This window comes from Belonocnema kinseyi, chromosome 10 (assembly GCF_010883055.1).
Source record: "Belonocnema kinseyi isolate 2016_QV_RU_SX_M_011 chromosome 10, B_treatae_v1, whole genome shotgun sequence".
Classification (NCBI taxonomy): domain Eukaryota; kingdom Metazoa; phylum Arthropoda; class Insecta; order Hymenoptera; family Cynipidae; genus Belonocnema; species Belonocnema kinseyi.
In genome coordinates this window covers 66,871,545-66,878,648 of record NC_046666.1, presented here as the reverse complement: position 1 = coordinate 66,878,648, position 7,104 = coordinate 66,871,545, and the positions used below count along the sequence as shown (strand labels likewise).

Genomic DNA, 7,104 nt, shown 5'->3' with positions numbered 1-7,104 from the left:
TTTATCATTAACAAAGATTATACTACAACTTATACTTGTTTGATAATGATGCCGAAAGTATTGTTTGTTTTTACGTATTTCTAACGGCTGAAGAGATCCTTCTAGAAAGTTACAGTTCTTATATTTTTAAAGAAAATTTTTTAGGGTTATACTCGTTCAGACCCACATATTCTGAAGGTTTTCAGTAAAAATAAGTAATTTAATAATTAGAAATTTTTCATTCATCAATTTTAATCTCATTTATGAGCCGAAAAAGGTTCGACCATCTCACTCTGGACTCAGTTTTGAGACGCAGTCAGGCATCGATGGCTTGGAGACGAACTCAGGACATAACCAAGTCGAAGCATTTTACTCGGAGAGCATCGGAGTTGTTGGTGCTGTTCTTGTCTGCTTGGGTGTTTTTTATTTTTTTGTTTTTGTTTGCCTTGATAATGGTGCTGTATGAGTGCCGAAACGATGGTGTTTATTTTTTACACGTGTTTTTTATTTTTATTTGATAACAATAAAAATAAAAAAGACTAAAGAAGCAAAAAAGAGAAGGAAGGGGATTTGGTTGGTTGCCTTCTCATTTTTATTTCCTCTTTTTTATTTTTGTCAAAAGAGAAAAATTATTTGATTTTATTTTCTAGAAGAAAAAAGTGTTTTTCTTTATTTATTGTTTTGTTTCAAATTTCAACAGGAACATTTTATGGTGCTTGTAAAAAATAACATTAAAAATTAACATTTTTGGAAAAAAACACAAGTTACGAAGAAAATTAATATACGAAAGATTTACACCCAAAAAGATCTATTTTGTTATTGATTATTTTGCATGGAACGCGTAGCTTTTTGTTTTAATCGTAAAAAATGACATTAAAAATAAAAAAATAAATTTTTGGCAACACCACACAAGCTACGAAAAAAAAGTTATATAACCGTAAAAGAACTATAAAATTACTATTAATTTTTTTCGATAAAATGCGTCGTTTTTTTTTTAATTGTAAAAAAACAGTAAACAAACGTTGTTCGCCCTAAAAAGAGTTACAAATTTGTTAGTAATCATTTTTTTGTATGACTTGCAGTTTTTGTTTTAATTGTAGAAAATAACATTAAGAATAAAAAAAATAAAAATTTTTCTGAAAACCAACTCAATGTACAAACAAAATTAATAGACAAAAGTTGTATACCCAAAAAAGAGCCACAAATTTGTTATTCGTCAATTTTTGATAAGACGCATAGTTTTGGTTTTAGTCGTTCAAAATAAGCTAAAAAGTAAGAAAATTAAATTTTTGAAAAACCAACGCAAGATGCAAAAAAATGTAAATTGACAAAGTTTTTTGGGCTAAAATTTTAAATATGATACCCACTTTTTTCAAATTGTCACAACAAGGCATTGAGAATACGTCTGTTTCAATATAAATGCATATTACGAATTTTAATAATATAAATTTATTGAAATGATACATTTTTCATGGTAGCTGAGAATAAAAATTAATGCAAAATATTTTATTTGATATAATAGAGTTAACATAATGTAGAAAAGTTCGCATTTTTAACAAAATTGTGTGCGATGCACGAGATACGTGTTGATTGGTGAGAATGTGTTTGTTGAAGCTGAAGGAGCTATAACAAAAAAGAATTGACTATCACCAAAATACATTTTTCGATGATTTGACCTTCACTATTAAAAGGTCTTTGCACAAATGTGGGAGAAGTAAGTACAAAGACCAAACGCGTAGCTCGAGGTAAATACATTACCAAGCGCGAAATGAATATACTAACGAGTGCGAATCGTCAGATCCAACAGCCACGCGCCTTAGACGCGTTTAAACTTGTGAGCGATTAAGATTTTTTAATTTTGATGACAACATTAGAAACAATATTCATAAAAGGCTGCATTTCATAATAAATAAAAAATGTTATTTCTTAATTGCAGTATGATTTTGACAGAAAAAATATGCCCATTTTTTCGGGGACCAAATGTATTTTTACTGGTTAATGCGCCAATCCGAGAGAGCACTTATGTGGCTTAGCTGAGACCTCGACCACGAGACGAGCAGCTAGTCTCGCTTCGAGTGCATGGCACAATGGTTGACATATTCGTCATCGCGAACCTCGATAAATTAACGTGTTACGTGTTGAAAACTCTTTAAAAAATAGTAGGTCTATCGATTTTTACTACTGACGATTTCAGGTGTTCTTTTTTTTTTTAATTAAAAGTTTTTCTCCTTTTATTAAACAAAATATAGTTATATCTCAATTCTCAATTGAGCATACACGTGGCGGCTGCATTTTTCCGGTATCACTATGCAAAGTGTGGGTGTGAGTGAGACATATTACACATATGATTCAACTCTTTTCTGAAGCAACTTGGCAAGTTTTTTTCACTGAAAAGTGAGATTAGATTTATTATTTGCTTGATTCTATTTTTTTGATAAATTCAAAAAGTGTCGTTTTTTTATTTAGATGAAAAACACATGTTTTCAATTTCTAAAAAGTTGTATTAAATTGGAGTCGGATTTCAAATTTAACTTAAAAAAGAATAATTAAATAAAGTTAAAATTATGCCATATAGTCCCTTGGGAAAACTGCAACTGAGAAACAATGACAATGATTTTTTTCGCATTTAATTGATGGCTTATAGACATAATCATCAGAGTTAACGTTTTGTGCGATTTTTTTCAATTCTTATCTCAACAACTTGATGCCCATTTTTAAAAAACTTTGCAAACTAACTTACATTTAAATAAATTGAAAGCCTACCAGTAATCAGTCACTTCCTTTTTATTTATACTTCCGAACTCCTAACTTCGTGGAGAATATAGTTAGCCCAATTAAAAAATACCCTTCAATTGTTATCTGTCCTTAAATAAAACACCAACTCTCTATATTTCATTTGTCTGACACGTACTATGAATTTAACGTAAACAAAGATTTTTTCTTGCTTCCATATGAAAGAAAAAATTAACCCATTTTTTCTACTTTAAACTCTATCTTGTCGATATGCCAGTTTTTCAGAGTGTTTAACTAAAATCTTTATCGCAAGTAAACCGGTTTCAAATGCGCGCAACACTGACTGATTCCTTTATTCCCTTTTTTCGGTAAATTCTCTGCATTGTTGTTCGTCGTCCAAGTATTTAAATCCTAAGGATAGTTCGCGCGCAGCAGGTGACTCATATCCAATCAGAAAGCTCAAACCGAACGGCGCGCCTCACCTACACATTAATCCTAGAGTGTCATGTACGTTCCAAAATATATTGGTGTAGGTTTCTAGCATGGCGGCGTAGGTCGATGCGCGATTTGGGACGAAAATGAGTCACTTTATGATCAAACCTTTAGACAGGGTGCTTTGACCAATTGACCATTCTTTGGGAGAAAAAGATTCTTTCAAGAAGGAAAATAAGGCTCAGGGTGGTTCATAGCTGGTGGGGATGCAGCCTGTTGATGCGTCTCTTCTGCCTGTTATTGTTAAGAATGTAGTGCACTCGCCATCCTGGTCCATGTCACACGCAGATGGAGTGACTTCTGTTCCCATTAATTTCGGTGGTCCATACATTTTACGAAATTAAAAAAATCTCATTTTTGGTAGTTAAGCAGTGTGAAACACATCATCTGAAGCTCATGGAAAAAGTAATATAATTTTTTGTATGTTCTTAATCTTTTTATATTTAAATGTTAAACAAATAACTAATATTCATTAATAAATTCAATAATAAATGTAACATAAATGCAACATGAATGCTTTTTTTTTATCTAATATGGGCTCTCTGCACATTTTTTAAAAATAAATATTATGAGGCAGGTGTGTGTGATTTTTTTGTGAACAAAGAAATCTTTGAAACTGCGTATAGTGTCGTTGAAAATGCACTTTATTTTTCTTAAACGTGATTTTTATATACAATTTTAAAAGAATTTTAAGTTGATAAAAGAGCAGGGACTTAATCCGTTGATTGATTGTAAACTCTTTCAAAAATTCGACATGAAAATTAATCTGTGATTAACCAATTAACGAATTCCATTTCACATTAGGCATAATTTCAAATAAAGCCTAGGCCATGGTATGAACATGATTTTTTATTTGGATATAAAATTCTGAATTCAAAATCAAAAGAAAGAGTTTTACAGTTAAACCATATTTTTTTTACATTCTCATTATTTATGATTGAGAAAGTATTAGAATTGTCGGAAATTTGACATCACACTTTTTCAACGGATCTCCACGTTTCGAGACCCCCTGAATCGGAAAATCAGGTTTTCACGATTGGGTCTGTCTGTCTGTCTGTCCGTCAGTAAACACAATAACTCTCGAAAAAGTGAACGAATCAAATTCATCTTTGGCACACTTTTTAGCTCCTATAAGAAAGGACGAGTTCGTGAACCAGCCATTTTTATAAAAATTCAAAAATTGAGCGCATTTAGAAAATTTTTGAGACCACTTTTTTCTGAATTTGAAAATTTATGTACGGATATTTATAGTATTAAAAAGAACATACAATTTATCCTTATCACTTTTTTCGATAAAAAGAAAATTCTCAGAGTTATAGCGTTTTCAAAATTTTTTAATCAACTGAAAATCAAAATTTGAAGCCGAAACACGCACTATATGAAAAAAGTCAGGAGAAGAAAAACATTTCTTTTTGAAAGCCCTACAAGATTATCATAACCAATTTTTGGATTTTCTTCAAAACTCGAAAATTCAAATTTTGATTGCACAAAAAATAATGGAAAATAAAAAATTCCATTTTGTGGACAAACTATGCAGGATACGAAAAAAGATGAATTAACAAAAATGGTTATCCCAAAAAAGATCTACAACTTCGTTAAGAATCACTTCTTGATAGGACGCGTACTTTTTGCCCTATTCGTGAAAATAACGTTGAAAAAAAATAAAATAAAAAAAAATGTGTGGAAAAACGACGAAAGTTACGAGAAAAAAAATCCAACAAAACCTGTTTACAAATGTCTGTCGGAAAACGAGCGCGCAGCGCGAGTGTCACGATGAGAATGTGTACCTCAAAGCCTACAGAGCTTTGAGAAACTTAATCTTTAACTATACTCAATTAAGTAGACAATTCAGAATATGAAGACGCATATAAATACTGCCATCTAAAAGAGATCTTTTTGATAAAGTTTTTTTCAAACATTCCAAATGCAAAGAATAAATATCTGAGCGCGAGGTAACCTATTATCGAGCGCGAAACGTTTAATTCAACCGTCGCGCGCCCTAGGTGCGCTCAAACTTGCGAGCGAAGCGAGTCGCGCGCGATGAGAATGTGCCCGCGAAGCGGGCAGATTTTTATTTTTATAATCATTGGAAGTTTACCTGCGAGTTAAAAAAAATGACATACAGTTTTTTTGAAAATGCTGAATTTTTCGAGCGATCAGTCAAAAATTCGGTGAAAAGAAAAACAATGTATTGAGGACTTTCTTTATTATGAAGTGGTGTGAATTCTTGCACTTTCAATTGATCATAGAATAATGTGAAAATGTTGTAGAATGACCAAAGCACGGTTTTTTCTCTAAAAATTTTTAAAAATCCATATTTATAAAATTAATTTTTATAAATATATTGTCATATGTCCTGCATACATTTTGAGATAGATTTTATATAAAAAATGTAATTTTCCCATTTTTATCAGAAACAATTAATTTTTATTGGAAAAAGTCAAAAACTATGTTGAAAAAAATTCCAGCCTCACAAATTTTTTAGTTGAAATAAAACTGATAGGACGTCTTTTTATGTTAGCAGACACTTTTTTTAAATATAAAAAAAATATGAAAGGTGCGGTTTTCTTGAAATTTTTCTTTTTTATGTTTTCAAAATTCAATGAAAAATGACGATTTTCTCGAAAGCCCCATCTTTTTAAATAACTTTTTAAAAATAATTTATAGGAGCTTCACCAATTTGGAAGCCAGAATTTAAAAAAATGTTTGTATAAATTTTCTATGTATAAACTTTTATATAAACATTTTCTGTTGCCCTACTCAGTTTCCGAAAAAAATGCAAAAATGAGATTTTTCTTGAATAATTTTTACATTCTCATTAGAGAAGGTATTAAATTTGTGTCAAATTTGCCCCCCCCCCCCCCCCCACCCAGTTTTTGTGAAATGTCCACGTTTTGAGACCACCTGAATCCGAAAAGCAGGTTTTTACGAATGTGTGTCTGCCTCTGTCTGGCTGTGATCACGATAACTTGTGAACAAATTATTCTATTAGATTGGCCTTTGGTACACTCTTTTAATGTCCTAAACTGAAGGTGAAATTCGATATTAAGCCATTTTAGATAAAAAAATCCAAAAGTGAGCGCGTTTTGAATATTTTTTAAGACCACGTTTTTAAGCTTCAAAATTTCTCTGTGCTGATATTTATATTATTTAAAAAGACGAATAATTTGTACTAATGACTTTTTTCATAAAACCAAAAATTACCAGAGTTATAGCATTTACAAAATTCCAAAAAATGCATGATGTGAAAATAGTCAACAAAAGAAAATCTTTTATTTTTGAATGCCCTGCAGGATTATCATAAGAACTTTTTCAATTTTCTTGAAAAATCGAAAATTCAAATTTTGACAGCATAAAAATGTATGAGAAATCCAACAATTACATTTTTTCATTGAACAATCTCACAGTATTTCAAAGATTCTCAAATATATAAATGCATTAAAAAATGTATAAATAAATATATATTTATTTATTTATTAAGAACAGCAAAAAACTAACTTTTAGCCGCCATATTGGAAATTGCCATCTTGAATTTCGCAAAACAAACTAATAGATTTTAAAGCTTAGAGCCCACAGAAGCAAGAATTTCACTTTGTAGGGCTATATCTTTAAAATTCGAGATGATAATAATCAAATAAAGATTTGACGCAATGAAAATTTCACGTTTTGTTAAATAAACGAATATAATTATTTCATTTTGAATTGTGTTGCAATTCTGATGATGTATTTCGGATGTTCAGGAAATTTTACATCATAATTAATTGTTTTGTAATTTTTGAACAATCAATTCGGTAGAAAAAAATGTCCCTCAAAGGTGTTGTAAAATTGGACGTTGGATCCTTAGCGGGTTAAACATACGACTTTTGTCTGAAGCTAAAGTACAAATGTGCTAATAAATAC

The 7,104-nt window shown here is 30.6% G+C and overlaps 1 protein-coding gene across 4 annotated transcripts in view; it reads left to right on the top strand.

Annotated features, from left to right (window-relative positions):
• Nucleotides 1-2,042: 2,042 nt before the first annotated feature.
• The window catches only part of LOC117181997 (protein croquemort-like), a 23,007-nt gene continuing 17,945 nt past the window's right edge, over nt 2,043-7,104 (top strand). The window contains exon 1 of one of the 4 annotated variants that reach the window (XM_033375014.1): nt 2,043-2,138. The gene's annotated coding sequence lies outside the window, so the exon portion shown is untranslated. Of the gene's footprint in view, nt 2,139-2,228; nt 2,302-2,354; nt 2,374-3,491; nt 3,610-7,104 lie in introns of those variants that run through there. The other 3 variants (XM_033375017.1, XM_033375016.1, XM_033375015.1) reach the window with 3 other exon arrangements.